A 24,528-nucleotide genomic window follows, 5' to 3' on the forward strand; every position below is an offset into this window, starting at 1 on the left:
CTGCTGGCAAGGAAAGAGGAAGAAACAAAGGTCAGTTGTTCAGAAGGAAGATAGATAAGAACAGAACGTGAGGAGGAGAGAGACTGGGGACTAGAGCTAGAGCACAGCCCTTCTCTAAGTTTAATGCGCCAAGGCCAGGCGCTGGTATCTGAGGCTGTGTGTGATACTAATGATCCTACAGCAGAAACCAGAGGAATAGAAGTTATGACCACTCTATTCCCACCTAAGACTCGAAGACACAGCAGCAACATGTGTTAGCCGGGACATGATGGTATGGAGTCCCCGAAGCAGGCTACAGCTGCCCGTCATATGAGTGGAGTTATAAGTAACAGCAAGAAAGAGTAACTTGAGTGTAATTCATAACTACAAGTACTTCAGATTATCGCTAGAAAGGAGACGTTCAGAAAAGGCACATTTGGAAAGGAGTGCTGGAAGGGTGTACTCCATCTGCCTGGGAGTTAGCTGAGCCCCTGACCTGGAGGACATGGCACTGACGCGGGCACCTGTCTGTGTCAGAAATGTGAGTAAAGTATTGGAACTGCATTCAGCTGTGTCTTTGCCTTCTTCCTGCACCAACTTACTTAGCACTGCTACATCTGTGTGCCCAACACTATGCCATCTACCTCAACATCCACTACCGCTGCCCTGGGACTACAGCTCTGCCTGTGGAAACCTACTACATCTTTGCTGCACCACACCATCTGTCCCAGATGATCTGCACTGCAGCGCTGGTCCCCCTTCTGACCAGATGCCACAGGTGACGTCACGAACTACCTACTCATAAACTTTATTCAATTCCACTTATTTTACATGGATTCCCAGGGCCACGGACCGGGTCACTGCCACCGCAACACTTCCCCTTTAAGACACCGGCCTGGTACCGAGTGAAATCCCCACACTTGCCCTGGTGGTGATCCATATACATTATCCAACTAAGCTTCTTGGTGAGTTTTTGATGCTGTAGATCAGTGTTCCCCAACTCTAGTTCTCAAGAGCCACCAACAGGTCATGTTTTCAGGATTTCCTTAGTATGGCCCAGGTGATAATTGCAGTACCTACACAGGCAATAATTCCATCACCTGGGTAATACTAATAAAATTCTGAAAGCATGACCTTTTGGTGGCTCTTGAGGACTGGAGTTGGGGAACACTGCTGTAGGTTATCTGCACCAAATACTCATTGCAGGAACTTAGCCTTAGGCCACATTCACATCCAAGTGTTGTCCCATTTATTTTTCCCCATGGCCAGCACTTATGCAAATTGTCTCTTCAGAGAGGAAAAGGACTAGACCTCTGGCACCACCAACTGGAGGCAGAGATTCTAAAAGTCAATATAGACTAATAAGCCTATGATATATGATCGTTGCTTCCAGTAAGTGGTGCTAGAGTTCTAGTCATCTTCGAAAAGACAATTTGCATATTTAATTTCTCAGAGGAGCATGCATGGCTTATAAGTCTCCTCACTCTGATATGCCAGGCTTGGCTTGTCACTCTCCAATAATGAGAAATGTAACCCCTGAGATCCCTGTCCTATAGACTAGAATGGATGTAGTCAGTTTTTTTGTCAGGTACAGTTGTCTCTTGTGCACGCTGATAAAGTTTACAAACAAAAAAAATCTGATTCTACTTCATATGGTTTTGGCATAAAAAAATGCAGTAAATCAGTGGGTACGGAAAGTATTCAGACCTCTTTAAATTTTTCATTCTTTATATTATTGTAGCCATTTGGTAAATTAAAAAAGTTCATTTTTTTCTCATTAATGTACACTCTGCACCCCAACTTGACCGAAAAAAAACAGAAATGTAAACATTTTTGCAAATGTATTAAAAAAGAAAAACTGAAAAATCACATGGTCATAAATATTCAGACCCTATGCTCAGTATTGAGTAGCAGCACCCATTTGAGCTGGTACAGCCATGAGTCTTCTTGGGTATGATGTAACAAGTTTTTCACATCTGGATTTGGGGATTCTCTGCCATTCCTCCTTGCAGATCCTCTCCAGCTCCGTCAGGCTGGATGGTGAACGTTGGCAGACAGCCATTTTCAGGTCTCTCCAGAGATGCTCAATTGGGTTTAGGTCATGGCTCTCTCTGGGCCAGTCAAGAATGCTCACAGAGTTGTTCTGAAGCCACTCCTTTGTAATTATAGCTGTGTGCATAGGGTCTTTGTCTTGTTGAAAGTTGAACCTTCGGCCATGTCTAAGGTCTAGAGCACTCTGGAAGAGGTTTTCATCCAAGATATCTCTGTACTTGGCCGCATTCATGTTTCCTTCAATTGCAACCAGTCGTTCTGTCCCTGGAGCTGAAAAACACCCCCATAGCATGATGCTGCCTCCACCATGCTTCACTGTTGTGATTGTATTGGGCAGGTGATGAGCAGTGACTAGTTTTCTCCACGCATACCACTTAGAATTATCACCAAAAAGTTCTATCTTCATCTCATCAGACCAGAGAATCCTATTTCTCATAGTCTAGGGGTCCTTCATGTGTTTTTTAACAAACTCTATGCAGGCTTTCATATGTCTGGCACTGAGGAGAGGCTTCCATTGGGCCACTCTGACATAAAGGCCCGACTGGTGGAGGGCTATAGTGACAGTTGATTTTGTGGAACTTTCTCCCATCTCCCTACTGCATCTGTGGAGCTCAGCCACAGTGATCTTGGGGTTATTCTTTACATCTCTCACCAGGGCTCATCTCCCACGATTGCTCAGTTTGGCTTGACGGTCAGGTCTAGGAAGACTTCTGGTGGTCCCAAACTTCTTTCATTTAAGGATTATGGAGGCCACTGTGCTCTTAGGAACCTTGAGTACTGCAGACATTCTTTTGTAACCTTGGCCAGATCTGTGCCTTGCCACAATTCTGTCTTTGAGCTCCTTGGCCAGTTCCTTTGACCTCATGATTGTACTTTGGTCTGAGATGCACTGTGAGCTGTGAGGTCTTATATAGACAGGTGTGCGCCTTTACAGATCAAGTCCTATCAGTTTAATTAAACACAGCTGGACTCCAATGAAGGAGCAGAACCATCTCAAGGAGGATCACAAGGAAATGGACAGCATGTGACTTAAATATGAGTGTCTGAGCAAAGGGTCTGAACACTTATGACCATGTGATATTTCAGTTTTTCTTTTTTAATAAATTTGCAAAAAATTCTACGTTTCTGTTTTTTTTTCAGTCAAAATGGGGTAGAGTGAACATTAATGAGAAAAAAATGAACTTTTTTGAATTTACCAAATGGCTGCAATGAAACAAAGAGTGAAAAATTTAAAGGGGTCTGAATACTTTCTGTACCCATTATAAACAAGACTGGCGCCCCTGCACCTTGGCGGCTCTCCCTCCATTAGCTAGGTTACCATGACTGGTCTTAGGTTGTAGTCAGGGATAATAAGGGAGCGTCATTGAGCAGCGGGAGTGCCCCGTCATCATCAAATAGGGTGCCAACCTCCGCAAGACAGTCAGGTGTGAGGGCTACGCTGTCCATTAGTGATTTAGCGCTTGGTCATTGCCAGAGGTTATCTGAGTACCAAAACGATTCTGTTGTTTCTTTCGGCACACAGTCATTTTTCTATCTTACACATTGTGACTTTATTTCTGATACTGACATTTTGTTGGCCTTGGTATATTTTTTATGCCAGAACTATACTGTGCATTATCTTCAATACCCTACTATTACCATAGGGATCAGGGTGACCGCAGACTTATTGATTTGGACAGGACATCCCCTTTAATATGCCTAGTTCTCTTCTGGACAATCTTTGAGTAGAAGCACTATGGGGGATTCTTACCACCATCGCCCTGACATTTTGTTTCTACCACCCGAAGGCGTCCTCAGCGTCACTCCCGGCTGGTGCTGGAGCTAGTACAGGACAGCGTGACCTAATACCAAGAAGGTCATCTCACGTCAGAGTATCTGACGGATTTACCTCAGAGCATCAAGACATTACTACAGCAGGTAAATGGTAGACACTCCACATAAAACATCTTATAGTAATGGAGGATAATGATGAAGAGAAGCTTCTTCTTTCCTCCAACATAAAACACGGCAAGTTCCCAGATACAGTGGGGCAAAAAAGTATTTAGTCAGTCAGCAATAGTGCAAGTTCCACCACTTAAAAAGATGAGAGGCGTCTGTAATTTACATCATAGGTAGACCTCAACTATGGGAGACAAACTGAGAAAAAAAAATCCAGAAAATCACATTGTCTGTTTTGGTTTCATTTTATTTGCATATTATGGTGGAAAATAAGTATTTGGTCAGAAACAAAATTTCATCTCAGTACTTTGTGATATATCCTTTGTTGGCAATGACAGAGGTCAAACGTTTTCTGTAAAGGCCCCGTCACACTAAGCGACTTACCAGCGATCCCGACACCGATATGAATGTGTCAGGATCGCTAGTAAGTCGCTATGTGATCGCTGGTGAGCTGTCACACAGACAGCTTCACCAGCGATCAGCACAGCGATGCCGAGCGCCCACATCGGAAGGTGAGAATAACTATATTTTTAATTTTTTTTTATTATTTTTTACACCTGATCGCTGGTCTCCCGCTGTCACACACAGCGATGCGAGCTGGTCAGCGGGAGACCAGCGACCAAAGAAATGTCCAGAGGTTACTTGCAGCGATCAGCGATACCGGCAGGGGGGCCACTCGCTGATCGCTGTCACATACAGCGATCTCGCTGGTGAGATCGCTGTTACGTCACAAAAGTTGTGACTCAGCAGCGATCTCGCTACCGAGATCGCTTAGTGAGACGGGGCCTTAAGTCTTCACAAGGTTGCCACACACTGTTGTTGGTATGTTGGCCTATTCCTCCATGCAGATCTCCTCTAGATCAGTGATGTTTTTGGCTTTTCGCTTGGCAACACGGACTTTCAACTCCCTCCAAAGGTTTTCTATAGCGTTGAGATCTGGAGACTGGCTAGGCCACTCCAGGACCTTGAAATGCTTCTTACGAAGCCACTCCTTCGTTGCCCTGGCGGTGTGCTTTGGATCATTGTCATGTTGAAAGACCCAGCCACGTTTCATCTTCAATGCCCTTGCTGATGGAAGGAGGTTTGCACTCAAAATCTCTTGATACATGGCCCCATTCATTCTTTCATGTACCCGGATCAGTCGTCCTGGCCCCTTTGCAGAGAAACAGCCCCAAAGCATGATGTTTCCACCACCATACTTTACAGTAGGTATGGTGTTTGATGGATGCAACTCAGTATTCTTTTTCCTCCAAACACGACAAGTTGTGTTTCTACCAAACAGTTCCAGTTTGGTTTCATCAGACCATAGGACATTCTCCCAAAACTCCTCTGGATCATCCAAATGCTCTCTAGCAAACTTCAGACGGGCCCGGACATGTACAGGCTTAAGCAGTGGGACACGTCTGGCACTGCAGGATCTGAGTCCATGGTGGCGTAGTGTGTTACTTATGGTAGGCCTTGTTACATTGGTCCCAGCTCTCTGCAGTTCATTCACTAGGTCCCCCCGCGTGGTTCTGGGATTTTTGCTCACCGTTCTTGTGATCATTCTGACCCCACGGGGTGGGATTTTGCGTGGAGCACCAGATCGAGGGAGATTATCAGTGGTCTTGTATGTCTTCCATTTTCTAATTATTGCTCCCACAGTTGATTTCTTCACTCCAAGCTGGTTGGCTATTGCAGATTCAGTCTTCCCAGCCTGGTGCAGGGCTACAATTTTGTTTCTGGTGTCCTTTGACAGCTCTTTGGTCTTCACCATAGTGGAGTTTGGAGTCAGACTGTTTGAGGGTGTGCACAGGTGTCTTTTTAAACTGATAACAAGTTTAAACAGGTGCCATTACTACAGGTAATGAGTGGAGGAAAGAGGAGACTCTTAAAGAAGAAGTTACAGGTCTGTGAGAGCCAGAAATCTTGATTGCTTGTTTCTGACCAAATACTTATTTTCCACCATAATATGCAAATAAAATGAAACAAAAACAGACAATGTGATTTTCCGTATTTTTTTTTCTCAGTTTGTCTCCCATAGTTGAGGTCTACCTATGATGTAAATTACAGACGCCTCTCATCTTTTTAAGTGGTGGAACTTGCACTATTGCTGACTGACTAAATACTTTTTTGCCCCACTGTATCTGGGAACTTGCCGTGTTTTATGTTGGAGGAAAGAAGAAGCTTCTCTTCATCATTATCCTCCATTACTATAAGATGTTTTATGTGGAGTGTCTACCATTTACCTGCTGTAGTAATGTCTTGATGCTCTGAGGTAAATCCGTCAGATACTCTGACGTGAGATGACCTTCTTGGTATTAGGTCACGCTGTCATCACATCTGCAGAGAGAGGAGCAGATGTCACATACAATGGCTGCCTCCATTGTGACCATTCTCATTTCAGGATTTTCATTTCTGCTTATTTTCATCTTTAGGCTGAAAAAAGATCTTAATATGGAGATTTGGCTTTAATTAAAGAACTGTTCCAAAAAGTCCTGCGTGTACTGGAACATCCGGCCGCTCATTCGACACCTGGTATCACATGTCCTTGTTTTCTCCAGATTACCACTCAGACATCAGAAGATCTGGTTTTAGATCTTACAGACCTCACTGTCAGTCCCTGCCAGGAACCAGACATAATATGGCCATCTGTATCTTCTGCTCCATCGTGTGTGATGACAGTCTGTTTTCTTCTGATGTAGTCACACCTCAGTGTTGGGAGGTCTGTATTCAGCTGATGTAGTTGTGGGGAGGAGGACTCCCAGACAGTGAAGGGGCAAGTGCCCAGGGGACCGCCATCAGGGTTCCTGAGGGAACGATGCTGGGAGGACAGTAAAAGAAAAGACTTGACTGAAGTTGTCAGGGAAACGGGGCGGGGCAAGCTTAACAGCAGCAGGGGGAGCGCTGAAGTGGCAGTTGAGAGCTAGACAACAGACAAGTAGTCGGGTGAGACAGAGAGGACTGAGGGAGCGAACGGTGTGTTGTGGAGAGACCGACAGGGCCCTGTGAAAGGAAAGCTGTGGACTTACTGACTAGTGACACGTGAGAGCCTTGCACCGGCAGCCGCTCCCCGCATACAGCCGCCCCCGCTTTTTCCCTCCCTGCTGTGACAAGTCCACGACCTCCACTGACCGCTACGACTAGAGACCATTCCTTTACAGCGGTCAGGACACTGCCCCCCTGCCTTCTCCCACAGCTGCGGCCCTGTCATCACCGGCCCTAGGGGGCGCCATCTCACTACAGGTGGCAGTAGGGGCCCCGTCCGGTTTGCTAAGGGAACCTGAGCAGAGGTTGGTGAACGGTTATATTTAGAGACTGTGTCATGACTCTGCTGTGAGACGAGAGTCGCAAGGGGACGCCTGTTGTGCCCATCGGCACAGTTTCTTCAGGGCCTGTTGCTCCCCACCATCATCATTTCTTCAGGGTCTGTTGCACCCCACCGTCATCGTTTTCTTCAGGGCCTGCTGCACCCCACCATCATCATTTTTTTCAGGGCCTGTTGTGCCCCACCGTCATCGTTTCTTCAGGGCCTGTTGCGCCCCACCGTCATCGTTTCTTCAGGGCCTGTTGCGCCCCACCATCATCGTTTTCTTCAGGGCCTCTTGTGCCCCACCGTCATCGTTTTCTTCAGGGTCTGCTGCGCCCCACCATCATTGTTTTCTTCAGGGCCTGTTGCGCCCCACCGTCATCGTTTCTTCAGGGCCTGGCCCCACCGTCATCGTTTTCTTCAGGGTCTGCTGCACCCCAATGTCATCGTTTTCTTCAGGGCCTGTTGCGCCCCACCGGCATCATTTCTTCAGGGCCTGGCCCCACCGTCATTGTTTTCTTCAGGGCCTGCTGCGCCCCACTGTCATTGTTTTCTTCAGGGCCCGTTGCGCCCCACCATCATCGTTTTCTTCAGGGCCTGTTGCGCCCCACCGGCATCACTTTTTCAAAGGTCTGTTGAGCCCAGTTTCACCCCAGAATATCGAGGTGTCAAGGCAGCCGCATCAGCGATCTCTACGTGGCCACGCCTGTGATCCGGACAGACCCCTGGAAAGATAAGTGTACTATATGAGATACTGACCCCCCAGTTTGGTCATATGTGGCCTATAGCAACCGGGCAAACTGGGTTAGTCACATGCACTATAAGAAAAGTGTTGTTAGGGTTGTTGAGTCCCTGCGTGGACTGATTGTTGTTTACATTTGTTGTTAGCTCAATATAGTCCCGCGGCTGCAGTTTTATAAAAGTTTATTCCACAAACCACACTCAGTCTTGTGTCTCATCACTGCATCCTGCGAACCTGCTAGGACCCTACATAGTCACAGCTCAGTGGTGGGAGGTCTATATTTCTGCCTATGTTTCACTCTATTATCAGAATCTTCCTGTTGTAAATGCTGTAGCTGAGATAATAGGATATATTACAGAAATGTGTACAAGTCCCTTATCCTGATACAGCCAGGGTTACCCTAACGCAGATACCACAGCTGATACCCAAACCTGACATTGGGCGATGGCTTGTGCAATGTTACATTATCTTACCATATTACATAAGATATACTTCTGTGACAAGTTATCAAGATGGTTCGTTATGTGTTTCGATAAACTTGCCTAAATCTGTATAAGAATCTGGATTTGCTGGAGCAGCGCTGCAGTCAGTGGCGTAGCGTGGGGGGGGCGGGGGGGGGGCGGTCCGCCCCAGGCGGCACGTGTGTCGGTCCGCCCCAGGCGGCACGTGTGTGGGGGCGGCGCGGCAGGAGCACATGTATAAATATGTATAGCACTGACCCCCAGCAGCCGGTAACGTTGCTCCAGCACAGAGCTGCTGTGATCTACTAAGCGTCCTGTCTCTTCATCACGATGCGAGAGCTGCTTTATCGATTGCTCTGCCTTCGTTTACACGTGCCTGCTTGATTCAGCTCAATTGCTCACGTCTGGATCTGTGTACAGCGTGGGACAGGGAATAACAAGAGCACCGATAGCTGCTTTTTCCGGTAAGTGGGTCCGGGGCTCCCTGGTTTGGGGTATATTCCCAGCAAGTGATGTATTAGGGAGGTTTGCAGCCGTCAGTGGGAAGCTGAAGATGCAGTTTGGGCTCTTGTTGTAGTAGCTGGGCCTGTGCCCGGTACTTAGAGTCAGGGTGCCCGTATGCCCCAGGCTTGTGCCCTGTCTTGCTAGCAGTTTTGCCATGTACTTACATTGCACTGGCAGATGTGCATTCTGGGCAGCAGTGTGTGTGGTATTAGGGGGGCTGGTGTGCTGGCTGAGTGGTCTTCAGTCTGGGGGCGAGTGGCATAATGTAAGGGTTTCACCCAGTGGGGCTTACTCTGCCTTTTCCTTTGGACCTTAGTAGATATGATGTTCACACCATTCCCTGTATATATTCATGTTGTGTGATTCCATCATTCTGCAAATGTACATTTTCCCGCTTGTGCCACTGCAGCGTCATCTAATGAAAGTAAATGGTAAGTGCCCCGTGCGTGGCTCGGCGTTGCCCATGAATGTGCACGTGGGGTGAATCATTGTGCACCGCTAACCTAATTTGTCTGTGTGGTACAGGCACAACACTGGATCCACAATGCAGCTCCAACCACTACGACCACTAGTTCCAAGGCTCGTAAGTGTTGGAGCTGAAGGTATACTGCTAAGTGAAGAAGACAGCCTTGCTGCATAGACTTGCACTGTCAGTGGGTGTAATGTGTCCAGAGACTGGTTAAAAAATTAATTTTATTGAAACGACACGTTTTGGAGTTGATCTAACTCCTTTATCAGGTTACATTAAACAGAATGTCAGCTCTGATTTAGAAATAAGTATTTATATAACATGTATTGATAAAGGGCAGAGGTGTCATCCTGTTTAAATGTACATGATGAAGGAGTTGGATCAGCTCCAAAAGGCATTGCTTCAATAAAACTTTTAATCCTTTCTCTGAACATCTCACATCCACTGGCAGTCGTCAATCGATGCCGAAATATTTTTTTTTCTTCACTTCAAGGTTAACTGCAGCATCATTATCAGAGAAATCTATGTCTCAGCTGCCCTGACATTCACACTGGTGATTTTGGGACTCTTATTCTTGAGATTAGTGGGGATCCTTAAAGTTAGACCCCCCCCCCGCAATCATATTATAATTTATCCTGTAGGAAGGTCATAAATGTGTATTGGAAAACGCTTTAGGGAAAAATGTGTTTCCTTCATGCACCTGCTAGTGTCCGCATATTGAGGCAAATAAGGTGTCATTGTTGACTTGTGATGGTTCAAACTTCACTATAAATTTCTGAATTCATTCAGTCATGAAGAATATTTTTAAGTACAACAAGTACATCACATGGATAAGACAGAATATTTCAGTGCTTCTGGTGACAACAAAAGGACGTTTGATACTCTGATTCTCTCAAGTCTTTATCGAAATGCTGCAGAACCAGTCTAAGGGATCTTCCACACATCCTCACAGTTCAGGTACCAGAAATAACAGTACCAGAGATATCAGTGTACGTGTGTGTGTGTAATACATGCACCACCCGTGTGCTACATCAGTGTTACACGTACCAGTGCCTGGGAAGCAGCAGTACTGTTTTCGCTGTTCCCTGGTGCCAGGTGCTGACGACAGCTCTCATCAGTCTCCCCTGCTCTGCTGCCAATCAGCACTAGCAAGGGAGAATGCTGATAGTTGCTTTGAACTGATAATAGCGAGAGCAGGTGTGACTGACGGGACTACTCCTCCCATAAGTCTACATCTACCGCTAATAACAGTGAGATCAGGTAGCAGCTGATGGTGTTAGGGGCTGGCGGAACACACCAAATAATAAAGATGGTATAAGGTGCGTTCGCAGCCCGGGTTCCACCGTGCAGAGTAATGCTGCTCAGTAATGGTGGAAACTATATGGTGTTGTACTAACTAGACACCGGCGGGTTAACCGCTGACCCGGTGTGTACAAAAGCGGGCTCTGTTACCTCACAGAGCCACACTACCGGTAAACATAAATGCTGAAGCCTGTTCAAGCTCACAGAGCTCGGCAATGAGGAGCGCTCTGCAAATGGTCACAGAACTCAGCCCCAAGGACATGGGCTTAGAGTCCCTCTAGACTTGCAAAGCGAGCGGCGCCTCAACTGCAAGGCCAGCAGTAGATGCACTACAGATATAGCGTGCAAGTGTGCGCAGCACCGCTCTGGCGGACACCAGTAATCGACCTGGGTTGAGCTAAGATAATAAAACAACTTTACCCAAGTTTCGAAAATAATTTGTACTTTCTGTTTTTTTTCTGTCACATTATTAAAAATTATTATTAAAAAAGCCACTAGGTCTTCATCCAGCATCATCAAGCTAATACATATATATATATATATATATATATATAGAGAGAGAGAGAGAGAGAGAGAGAGAGAGAGAGAACTGCAAGAAGATGAAAGTCTTGAAATTTAGAAATAATAACAGCAGAGTTAGTAGCAGACTAAAAATTAGATCTCTGAGTGTAGTGTGGGCTCTTCGGATGCTTCCGGATTATCAACGACCAAAGGGGCGGCAAATTTTTCGACCGCCCCGGGCGCCACAAACAGTTGCTACGCCACTGGCTGCAGTGTAAAGTCACTCCACCCAATACTGAAATTAATCAGGTAACTCCTGGTTTAGTTCTTCCTGATTTATGTATTTGGTGATTTACTGAAATGTTCCACATATTAATTCTAAATATTATAGATATCAGGAAACACCAGAAGGGGGCGCTAGAGATGGGTAAAATCTGAATAATGCCTGATCCTGATACGAGTTATTCAGGGATAAACAGCGATCTGTTTACAAGTGAGGCGATCATCAATCTGCAGGAAATATCTAGATATTATACAGACAGGAAATCATTTATAGATTTAATTCTCTGTGTAACAGGAATCTGTCAGCACATTTCACATATGGACATAGTGGTGCGGCTCTACAGGCTCTCTTACCCCCATAACAATGATACTTTTATGCAGAGATCTGATGTGCCAGTCAGGAGAGATGTAGTGCGGAGGCCATATGCAAATCAGGGGGGAAGAGCATTGGGGGCATGTTACTGCACTCAGAATTCTTTTTCCACGCCCCAATGAACTTCTTCCCTGATTTGAATATTGCTTCCATGCTTGAATTCCCATGACTAGAGGAAAAACACCGTATGCATTACTTCAGAAGGTGCACAAGTAGGTCACCTAGTGGACACCGCGTCACTGATGACTGCACACTGGCACCCCTACCCACATAGGTACAGTTGTGGCCAAAAATATTGCCACCCCTGCAATTTTGTCAGATAATACTCAGTTTCTTCCTGAAAATGATTGCAAACACAAATTCTTTGGTATTATTATCTTCATTTAATTTGTCTTAAATGAAAAAAGAATTGTCCTAAAGCCAAATTGGATATAATTCCACACCAAACATAAAAAAGAGGGTGGACAAAAGTATTGGCACTGTTCGAAAAATCATGTGATGCTTCTCTAATTTGTGTAATTAACAGCACCTGTAACTTACCTGTGGCACCTAACAGGTGTTGGCAATAACTAAATCACACTTGTGACATGGATTAAAGTTGACTCAACCTCTGTCCTGTGTCCTTGTGTGTACCACATTGAGCATGGAGAAAAGAAAGAAGACCAAAGAACTGTCTGAGGACTTGAGAAACCAAATTGTGAGGAAGCATGAGCAATCTCAAGGCTATAAGTCCATCTCCAAAGACCTGAATGTTCCTGTGTCTACCGTGCACAGTGTCATCAAGAAGTTTAAAGCCCATGGCACTGTGGCTAACCTCCCTAGATGTGGACGGAAAAGAAAAATTGACAAGAGATTTCAACGCAAGATTGTGCGGATGTTGGATAAAGAACTTGGACTAACATCCAAACAAGTTCTAGCTGCCCGCAGTCCGAGGGTATAACAGTGTCAACCCATACTATCCATCGGCGTCAGAATGAAAAGGGACTGTATGGTAGGAGACCCAGGAAGACCCCACTTCTTACCCCGAGAAATGAAAAAACACAAAAGAGAATGCAGCAAAAAGCAAAACATTGATCATTTCACACAAAGCTCCAAAAATGGGCCAGACAAAAGTATTGGCACCCTCAGCCTAATACTTGGTTGCACAACCTTTACCCAAAATAACTGCGACCAACTGCTTCCGGTAACCATCATAGTAACATACAGTCATGGCCAAAAGTATTGACACCCCTGCAATTCTGTCAGATAATATTCAGTTTTTTCCTGAAAATGATTGCAAACACAAATTCTTTGGTATTATTATCTTCATTTAATTTGTCTTAAATGAAAAAACAGAAAATAGATTGAAGCAAAAAGCAAAACATTGATCATTTCACACAAAACTCCAAAAATGGGCCGGACAAAAGTATTGGCACCCTCAGCCTAATACTTGATTGCACAACCTTTAGCCAAAATAACTGCGACCAACCGCTTCCGGTAACCATCAATGAGTTTCTTATAATGCTCTGCTGGAATTTTAGACCATTCTTCTTTGGCAAACTACTCCAGGTCCCTGATATTTGAAGGGTGCCTTCTCCAAACTGCCATTTTTAGATCTCTCCCCAGGTGTTCTATGGGATTCAGGTCTGGACTCATTGCTGGCCACCTTAGAAGTCTCCAGTGCTTCCTCTCAAACCATTTTCTAGTGCTTTTTGAAGTGTGTTTTGGGTTATTGTCCTGCTGGAAGACCCATCACCTCTGAGGTAGACCCAGCTTTCTCACACTGGGCTCTAAATTATGCTGCAAAATTTGTTGGTAGTCTTCTGACTTCATAATGCCATGCACACGGTCAAGCAGTCCAGTGCCAGAGGCAGCAAAGCAACCCCAAAACATCAGGGAACCTCCGCCATGTTTGACTGTAGGGACCGTGTACTTTTCTTTGAATGCCTCTTTTTTCTCCTGTAAACTATATGTTGATGCTTTTGCCCTAAAAGCTCTACTTTTGTCTCATCTGACCAGAGAACATTCTTCCAAAATGTTTTAGGCTTTTTCAGGTAAGTTTTGGCAAACTCCAGCCTGGCTTTTTTATGTCTCGGGGTAAGAAGTGGAGTCTTCCTGGGTCTCCTACCATACAGTCCCTTTTCATTCAGATGCCGACGGATAGTACGGGTTGACACCGTTGTACCCTCGGACTGCAGGGCAGCTTGAACTTGTTTGGATGTTAGTGGAGGTTCTTTATCCAACATCCGCACAATCTTGCGTTGAAATCTCTTGTCAATTTTTCTTTTCCGGCCAAATCTAGGGAGGTTAGCCACAGTGCCATGGGCTTTAAACTTCTTGATGACACTGCGCACGGTAGACACAGGAACATTCAGGTCTTTGGAGATGGACTTGTAGCCTTGAGATTGCTCATGCTTCCTCACAATTTGGATTCTCAAGTCCTCAGACAGTTCTTTGGTCTTCTTTCTTTTCTCCATGCTCAATGTGGTACACACAAGGACACAGGACAGAGGTTGAGTCAACTTTAATCCATGTTAACTGGCTGCAAGTGTGATTTAGTTATTGCCAACACCTGTTAGGTGCCACAGGTAAGTTACAGGTGCTGTTAATTACACAAATTAGAGAAGCATCACATGATTTTTCGAACAGTGCCAATACTTTTGTCCACCCTCTTTTTTAAGTTTGGTGTGGAATTATATCCAATTTGGCTTTACGACAATTCTTTTTGTGTTTTTTCATTTAAGACAAATTAAATGAAGATAATAATACCAAAGAATTTGTGTTTGCAATCATTTTCAGGAAGAAACTGAGTATTATCTGACAGAATTGCAGGGGTGTCAATACTTTTGGCCATGACTGTAGATTTGAAGGCTGAAGGAAGACCTTATGTCCATCTAGTTCAGCCTATTTTTAGTGCAGCTGTTCTGCATTGTTGATCCCGGGGAAGGCAAAAAACCCACAGAGTAGAAGCCAATTTTCTCCATAGGGAAAAAAATTCCTTCCCCTAAGTTGGGTCAACCATCTACCTATAATATTATGTTATTCGTAACCTTCTATACTGTTACATCAATGAGTTTCTTTCAATGCTCTGCTGGAATTTTAGACCATTCTTCTTTGGCAAACTGTTCCAGGTCCCTGATATTTGAAGGGTGCCTTCTCCAAACTGCCATTTTCAGATTTCTCCACAGGTGTTCTATGGGATTCAGGTCTGGACTCATTGCTGGCCACCTTAGAAGTCTCCAGTGATTTCTCTCAAACCATTTTCTAGTGCTTTTTGAAGTGTGTTTTGGGTCATTGTCCTGCTGGAAAACCCATGACCTCTGAGGGAGACCCAGCTTTCTCACACTGGGCCCTACATTATGTTGCAAAATTTGTTGGTAGTCTTCAGACTTCATAATACCATGCACACGGTCAAGCAGTCCAGTGCCAGAGGCAGCAAAGCAGCCCCAAAACATCAGGGAACCTCCGCCATGTTTGACTGTAGGGACCGTGTTTTTTTCTTTGAATGCCTCTTTTTTTCTCCTGTAAACTCTATGTTGATGCCATTGCCCAAAAAGCTCTACTTTTGTCTCATCTGACCATAGAACATTCTTCCAAAACGTTTTAGACTTTTTCAGGTAAGTTTTGGCAAACTCCAACCAGGCTTTTTTATGTCTCGGGGTAAGAAGTGGGGTCTTCCTGGGTCTCCTACCATACAGTCCCTTTTCATTCTGACGCCGATGGATAGTATGGGTTGACACTGTTATACCCTCGGACTGCAGGGCAGCTTGAACTTGTTTGGATGTTAGTCCAAGTTCTTTATCCAACATCCGCACAATCTTGCGTTGAAATCTCTTGTCAATTTTTCTTTTCCGTCCACATCTAGGGAGGTTAGCCACAGTGCCATGGGCTTTAAACTTCTTGATGACACTGTGCACGGTAGACACAGGAACATTCAGGTCTTTGGAGATGGACTTGTAGCCTTGAGATTGCTCATGCTTCCTCACAATTTGGTTTCTCAAGTCCTCAGACAGTTCTTTGGTCTTCTTTCTTTTCTCCATGCTCAATGTGGTACACACAAGGACACAGGACAGAGGTTGAGTCAACTTTAATCCATGTCACAAGTGTGATTTAGTTATTGCCAACATCTGTTAGGTGCCACAAGTAAGTTACAGGTGCTGTTAATTACACAAATTAGAGAAGCATCACATGATTTTTCGAACAGTGCCAATACTTTTGTCCACCCTCTTTTTTATGTTTGGTGTGGAATTATATCCAATTTGGCTTTAGGACAATTCTTTTTGAGTTTTTTCAATTAAGACAAATTAAATGAAGATAATAATACCAAAGAATTTGTGCTTGCAATAATTTTCAGGAAGAAACTGAGTATTATCTGACAGAATTGCAGAGGTGTCAATACTTTTGGCCACAACTCTATAAGTGCAATATATGCTCCATGCCCAGCGCCACATGCACAGCTACTTCCATTTAAAATGACCAAGATTTTATGTCAAATCATCACTCTGGATGTGATCATCCTTATACTTGCAGTAGCCACTGATGAAGGCCGTTTCTAAAAAAAGATATCATTATTGGGGGTTAGGCTCCTCTCCTGCCGTACTACTATCTGTAGATGTATATGTATATGCACCAACCTGCTGACAGGCTCCCTATACGGCCGTGTGACCTGGCCATTATGAGCCTCCCATAACCTACAATAGTGGGGTCACAAATGTATGGAATCCCCCCAGCTCTCTCTGCCCATCACTCACACGCCCAGGAGGTGATGGGTTCTCCTTCATGTGATGATTGGGGGATTCCTCCATCACTTACATCTCACTCATCCGTCTATAGAGACGCCGCACGTTCTCACATTCTCAGTCCCCATATAACGAGTATTAATCCCAGTTACAGACGTCTCATCGCTCTCTCCTTATATTGCTCTGTTATATATTTAGGATAGAAAGTTCAGTAAAAACAGGAACAATTCTCATGTTTCCTGATGTTTGTAGTTGGACGCTGTTCACATGCTGCACAATAAAGCGTCATCTTCATTCTGTGGATCAGCGCGATTACAGCAAATGTAGAGATTCTGATTTGTAATTATTACTTTTATACAATAAATTCACTGAGTGTAAAGTAGGAGAAGCTGTTTCTCATCAGCTCGCTCCGCTGTCCGGCCACATTCAGAGTTTCTCCTCCGGTGCAGATGTTCCTATAGTCTGTAATCATTATGTCAGCGCTGGTTTATACCTGACTGGTTTATACAATGATCTGTACAGAAAGAATCTATTCCCAGAGGAAGAAGAGAAGACAGAAATCATCACTGAGCGCTCTGCTAATTCTCTGCACCTTCATCTACACAACATTGTAACACAGCGACATCATGGGGGATGAGGAGGAGGTTTTTGTACGGCTCTGTATCACTGTGTGAGAGGATAGCTCTGACGCTGCTGACAGTAATAATCTGCTGCATCGTCCTCTGTTGCTCCTCGGATTGTAAGAGTGAAAGCAGTTCCAGATCCAGATCCAGAGAACCGGTCTGGGACTCCTGTATATCGGGTGGTTGCATCATAGATAAGAAGCTTTGGTCGTTCTCCTGATTTCTGTTGGTACCAGGCTAAATAGTTGCTTATTCCAGTACTGGCCGTACATGAGATGGTGACTGTATCTCCGGAGGACACAGAGATATAATCTGGAGTCTGGGTCATCACAATCTCTCCAGAGGATCCTGAGGATTAGAAGAGACAGATTCATTACTGATAAATGTCAGGATCTTCCTAGAAATCCTGATCTGATGATTGATCCACTGTAGAGATTTCTCTACACACAATCATGGAAGGATCCGAATCTCTCACCCTGAATAGAGATGAAGATCACAGCCAGCAGATAACTGCGAGAAACCATCCTGATGTGTCTGGAGCGTCAGAGAGAAACTATAAGATGAGACAATCTGTACAATGAGATCTATATAGAGAGTGACGGGGGACACAGGAGACCCCCAGAGACTGTGTATGGAAATACTGGGGACATGTAAATTCTGTGGTTATAATGTGACGGTTACTGGTGTGTAATAGAGACCAGAGCTCGGCGGCGTCTCCTCCTAGAGGAGAATTAATGTCACTTGTATTATGTGTAAAGACTCATTTCTTGTACATTGTGGTCTCAGGTTGTTATCGTTATTCTTCGCTTTGCATATAAACCTTACAGAAATTTTTTCTCCATTTTAGCCTTTTTCGTAAGTTATATTTTTGCTTCTATTTAAAGAAAACTTAAAATATATTCCTAGAATGATAACGGAGGGATTATCAGTCACTGTTTACAGGATTTTCTATATAACGACTACTAGCACTCTGCAGCCATCAGGGTCACGGTATTGTGGGGAGTCATAACCTGCAACCTCGTAAATGTTTTCCTTACAAGTCAGAAATTTAAATTTTCTCCTGTGATGTAACTGTATGAGGGGCTTCACTTCTCTGGGAAATGCTGTGTTTTTTAATCGCATTATTTTGGGGTAATTATAACTTATTAATCAGTTTTAATCCCTTAATGACCAAGTCAACTTTTACAATTCTGACCACTGTCACTTTATGAAGTTATTGCTCTGGACGCTTCAACGGATCCCACTGATTCGGAGAATTTTTTTTCGTGACATATAGTACTTCATATAAGAGGTTAAGGGTTGATCACTGAAAATGTTGTTGGTGCTTTGAAGAAAAAAGTATAAAAAAAAGCAGAAAACTTCTGTACTCAGACAGAAAATGTATTATTCATAAGAAAGTTAGAGGCAAAAAGACAAAAATACATAAAGGGACCTTGTGGATACAGATATACTTCCGCAGCATTGCGGCATAAATATGCCTTTTTCAAGCAAAATCTGTAAAGCGAGGGGTCTCCGGGGAGCAGGACACCTTGTTTGCTCGTGACTTACAACTTCATGTTCGTGGTAAAATTTCTTTGATATGACTTGCGTTTATTTATGAAAAAAAATGGAAATTTGACAATAATTTTGAAAATTTTGCAATTTTCCAACTTTGATCTTTTGTACCCTTAAATCAGAGAGTGGTGTCACACAAAATAGCTAATAAATAACATTTCCCACATGTCATCTTTACATCAGCACAATTTTGGAAACATGGTTTTTTTTGTTAGAACGTTATAAAGGTTAAAAGTTGACCAGTGATTTCTCATTTTCCCAACAAAATTTACAAAACCATTTCTTTAAGGACCACCTCACATTTGAAGTGAGGTTGGGGGAGTCAATATAACAGAAAATACCCCAAAGTTACACCATTCTGAAATCTTCACCCCTCAAGGTGTGCAAAACCACATTCAAGAAGTTTATTAACCCTTCAGGTGCTTCACGAGAACTAAAGCAATGTGGCAAGAAAAAAATGAACATTTTACTTTTTTCACAAAAAAATTTACTTTGGAACCAAATTTTTTATTTTCTCAAGGGTATCGGGAGAAAATAGACCACAACGTTTATTGTGCAATTTCTCCTGAGTATGTCAATACCCCATATGTGGGGAAAAGCCACTGTTTGGGAGCATGGCAGGGCTCAGAAGGGAGGGAGCACCGTTTGATTGTTTGAGCACAAAATTTGCTGACATCAATGGGTGCGCCATGTCGCTTTTGGAGACCCTCTAACGTACTTAAACAGTGGAACTTCCCAATTCTAAGTCTAACCTTAACCCCAACACACCCCTATCCATAATCCCATCCCTAACCATAACCTTAACCACAACCCTAACCCTAGCCCAATCCTAACCCTAGCTCTAGCCCCAACCCAAACCTTAAAGGAAATAAATATTTTTTTTTTGTTATACTGTATTATTTTTACCTAACTAAGCGGATGATAAAGGGGGTTTGATTTACTATTTTTTTTATTTTGATCACTGTGATAGAGTCTATCACAGTGATCAAAATTTACCAATAGGAAAAACTTCCTATGGTTGCAGAGTGCCGGCTGGCAGATCTTGGCGGGTGCACTGTTAATGCGCCCGCCATTTTCTTCCTGGAAGAAGATGCCACAGGCCTGGGGGACTGTTATGATTGAGTCACCGTAGGAGGCAAAAATAGAAATGCTAGCTAAGTCCAGAAAACCATAGAAGTTGGCGGCTATCGGATTGCAGACTCCTGAACCTATCAACACAACTAGCAGTAGCCGTGGGGGGCTCCTACGATGCCCTAGGCCCCTCGATCACAGCCGGAGGACTACATAGCCTAAAGACAGAAAGGAAAATCTAAACTGCCCCAGAGCAGACCCCAAAGCAAAAGGCAGCCCCCCACATTTAATGACGGTGAAGCAAGAAGAAAGAACAAAACACAGACAGAAAGATAGACTGAGCAAAGATGGGGTCCAAGCTAACTAAGATAGGAAAGGACTGCTGTCTGCAATCCGTGAAAAACCCTATGAAAATAAGAGCCAACAAACTGACAGTAAAAAAGGCCCTGTAGACGCTAGGCTTCAAAAAAGGCTATGTCAGTACTCAGGAATATTCTGAAGACAGAGCAACAGGCAAAAGGAGATTCAGCTCACCCCAGCAGGGAATGGCAGAATCCAGAAAAGCTAGGAAAACAAGACACTAATGCAAAAAGGCAAAGCAGAAATCTTAGCTTTAGATGAGCAGAAATCAGACTGGTTTCCTAGAAGTCCACAGAGAAATCACCCGCAGGCCAGAAGGGCGTCAGCAACCTTATATCCAGTCATTAACTCCACTCAGCCAGTCATCATCATCAGCCCCAGGTGTTTGACAATCAGGCTCACTACCTTTCTTCACCAGAAGAGGGAGTTCCTCGGGCCTCAGTAGTGAAGGGGAAAATGAACTCACAACAGTACCTCCCCCTTGAGGAGGGGTCACCGAACCCTCAACCACGCCACCAGGGCGATCAGGGTGAGCCCGATGAAAGGCACACACCAATCTTTTGGCATGAATATCAGAGGCAGAGACTCAGGAATTATCCTCCTGACCATAACCCTTCCACTTAACCAAATACTGGAGTCTCCGTCTAGCCAGACGGGAATCCAGTACTTTCTCAACCTCATATTCCATGTTGCCTTCAACCAATACAGGGTCTGGAGGTGCAACCCCCGGAACAACAGGTTCAACAAACCTCTTCAACAAAGATTTATGGAACACATTATGGATTTTAAATGTGACAGGAAGAGCCAAACGAAAAGAGACCGGATTAATAATCTCCAAAATCTTGTAAGGTCCAATAAATCTAGGCTTAAACTTAGGAGAAGCCACCTTCATAGCAATATTTTTTGATGATAACCACACCATATCACCAACCTTAAACTGGGGACCAATGGTCCTATGTCGGTTGGAAAACCGCTGGGCCTTTTCCTGGGAGAGAGATAACTTATCCACCACTTGGTCCCAGATCTGGTGCATTCTCTCCACCACAGTGTCAACACCTGGGCAGGCAGAGGGCTCCACCTGCCCTGAAGAAAATCGAGGATGAAACCCAAAGTTACAAAAAAAAGGTGACATCAAAGCAGCAGAACTAGCTCTATTATTTAAAGCAAATTCGGCCAAGGGCAAAAATGAAACCCAATCATCCTGATCAGCAGAAATAAAACATCTCAAATATGACTCCAAGGTCTGGTTTGTTCTCTCTGTCTGCCCATTGGTCTGAGGTTGAAAAGCAGAGGAGAAGGACAACTGAATTCCAGCTTGGAACAGAAAGTTCTCCAAAATCTAGACACAAACTGGACTCCTCTGTCAGATACAATGTTCTCAGGAATCCCGTGCAAGCGAACCACCTGTTGTAAAAACAGGGGCACCAATTCAGAGGAAGACGGCAACTTAGGGAGTGGTACAAGATGAACCATCTTAGAGAACCTATCACAAATCACCCAAATAACAGTCATCCTTTGAGAGACAGGCATATCAGAGATGAAATCCATTGAAATATGGGTCCATGGCCTCTTGGGGACAGGCAAAGGTATCAACAACCCACTAGAGCGAGAACACGATTTAGACCGGGAGCACGTCCCACAGGACTGCACAAAATTCCTGACATCACGAGACAAGGAGAGCCACCAAAAAGACTGACTCACCAGATCTCTAGTACCAAAAATACCTGGATGACCAGCCAAAGCAGAGCAATGAACTTCAGACATCACTCTCTTCTTCCACTGGTCAGGAACATACAACTTTCCACTGCGACAACGCTCAGGTTTGTCCTCCTGGAACTCTTCCAGAGCACGTCTCAAATCGGGCGAGATGGCAGAAAGAACTACCCATTCGCCTAAGATGGTAGCAGGCTTGGTCACCACAGGAGAATCAGCAAAGAAGCTCCTAGAGAGGGCGTCAGCCTTGACATTCTTAGTTCCAGGAAGAAAAGAAACCACAAAATCAAAACGTGTAAAAAACAAGGCCCACCTAGCCTGTCTAGGGTTCAAGCGCTTAGCCGACTCTAGGTAAATCAAATTCTTGTGGTCAGTGAGGACCACGACTTGATGCTTAGCTCCCTCCAACCAATGTCTCCACTCCTCAAATGCCCATTTCATGGCTAACAGTTCCCGATTCCCCACATCATAGTTACGTTCAGATGGAGAGAACTTTCGGGAAAAGAAAGCACAGGGATTCATTTTAGATGTTACAGGATCCTTTTGGGACAAAACAGCTCCTGCACCAATCTCAGAAGCATCCACCTTTACGTGGAACGGAAGTGAGACATCAGGTTGCCGCAAAACCGGGGCGGAGGTGAATCTTCGCTTCATCTCCTGAAAGGAGGAAACAGCCTCCGGAGACCAATTTAACACATCAGCACCCTTCTTAGTCAAATCAATCAATGGCTTGGCAATACTAGAAAATTTTGCTATAAATTTCCGATAAAAATTAGCAAAACCCAAAAACTTCTGGAGGGCCTTCAAAGAAGTGGGCTGAACCCAATCGTAAATGGTCTGTACCTTGGCCGGGTCCATTTCAATAGTTGACGGGGACAAAATAAATCCCAAAAAAGAAATCCTCTGTACTCCAAAAAGGCATTTAGATCCTTTGACATACAGGGAATTCTCCCTCAAGATCCGGAACACAGTCCGAATATGTTCCACATGAGAATCCCAATCCTTGGAGAAGATCAAAATATCATCCAGATAGATAATCAAAAATTTATCGACAAAATCTCGGAAAATATCGTTCATGAAGCACTGGAAGACAGAAGGGGCTTTAGTGAGCCCAAAAGGCATCACCAGGTACTCAAAATGTCCCTCCGGAGTATTAAACGCCATCTTCCATTCATCCCCATGCTTAATGCGAATAAGATTATACGCCCCCTGAGGTCAAGCTTGGTAAACCAGCAAGCACCTTTAACTCTGGAAAATAGATCAGAAATAAGGGGTAACCTGCTGCGCGGAGCTCCCTGACGAGTTAGGCTTCGAGGCAAAAAATAATTTACAATTATTTTTGAAATTCAAAAATTTAGACCGATCCCCAAAAAATACATCAGGTGTAGGAATCTTTGGTTCAGCAGCATGTGAATGAGCAAGGTAGGCGGAAATTCCCCGCACTTCCGCAGCGAGCTGCTCCACACGATCAGACAATTGCTTTATCTCCATTGAGAGAAAAAAAAATTCCCCCTATGGCCTCAGAGATATAGAGGAAAAAATATACACACGATTTTTTTTTTTTTTATACAATTCTTTCCTGCAATTGAGTACCCTAGGATCTGCAGTATGGCGGGTGATTCTGTTATGATTGAGCCACCGTAGGAGGCAAAAATAGAAATGCTAGCTAAGTCCAGAAAACCAGAGAAGTTGGCAGCTATCGGATTGCGGACCCCTGAACCTATCAACACAACTAGCAGTAGCCGTGGGGGGTTCCTACGATGCCCTAGACCCCTCGATCACAGCCGGAGCACTAAATAGCCTAAAGACAGAAAAGAAAATCTAAACTGCCCCAGAGCAGACCCCAAAGCAAAAGGCAGCCCCCCACATATAATGACGTGAAGCAAGAAGAAAGAACAAAACACAGACAGAAAGATAGACTGAGCAAAGATGGGGCCCAAGCTAGCTAAGATAGGAAAGGACTGCTGTCTGCAATCCGTGAAAAACTCTATGAAAATAAGAGCCAACAAACTGACAGTAAAAAAGGCCCTGAAGACGCTAGGCTTCAAAAACGGCTATGTCAGTACTCAGGAATATTCTGAAGACACAGCAACAGGCAAAAGGAGATTCAGCTCACCCCAGCAGGGAATGGCAGAATCCAGAAAAGCTAGGAAAACAAAACACTAATGCAAAAAGGCAAAGCAGAAATCTTAGCTTTAGATGAGCAGAAATCAGACTGGTTTCCTAGAAGTCCACAGAGAAATCACCCGCAGGCCAGAAGGGCGTCGGCAACCTTAAATCCAGTCATTAACTCCACTCAGCCAGTCATCATCAGCCCCAGGTGTTTGACAATCAGGCTCACTACCTTTCTTCACCAGAAGAGGGAGTTCCTCGGGCCTCAGTAGTGAAGGGGAAAATGAACTCACAACAGGGGACTTCACTGGAGGATACAGGAGGATACAGGAGGGTACAGGGACAATGGAGGTACCTGGGGGGAGGAATGGGGAACCCCAAGTCTTAATTAAATGGGAAATCAGACTTTTTTTGCGGTCGCTGTTATTCCCCCAGTAGCCAGTAGCTGAGACCCCGGAGAATTTCTGACTCTGGGGGCGCTATAC

The sequence above is a fragment of the Dendrobates tinctorius genome, unplaced genomic scaffold, assembly GCF_039654945.1.
Source record: "Dendrobates tinctorius isolate UK_male_01 unplaced genomic scaffold, ASM3965494v1 ptg000095l, whole genome shotgun sequence".
In the NCBI taxonomy this organism is placed as follows: domain Eukaryota; kingdom Metazoa; phylum Chordata; class Amphibia; order Anura; family Dendrobatidae; genus Dendrobates; species Dendrobates tinctorius.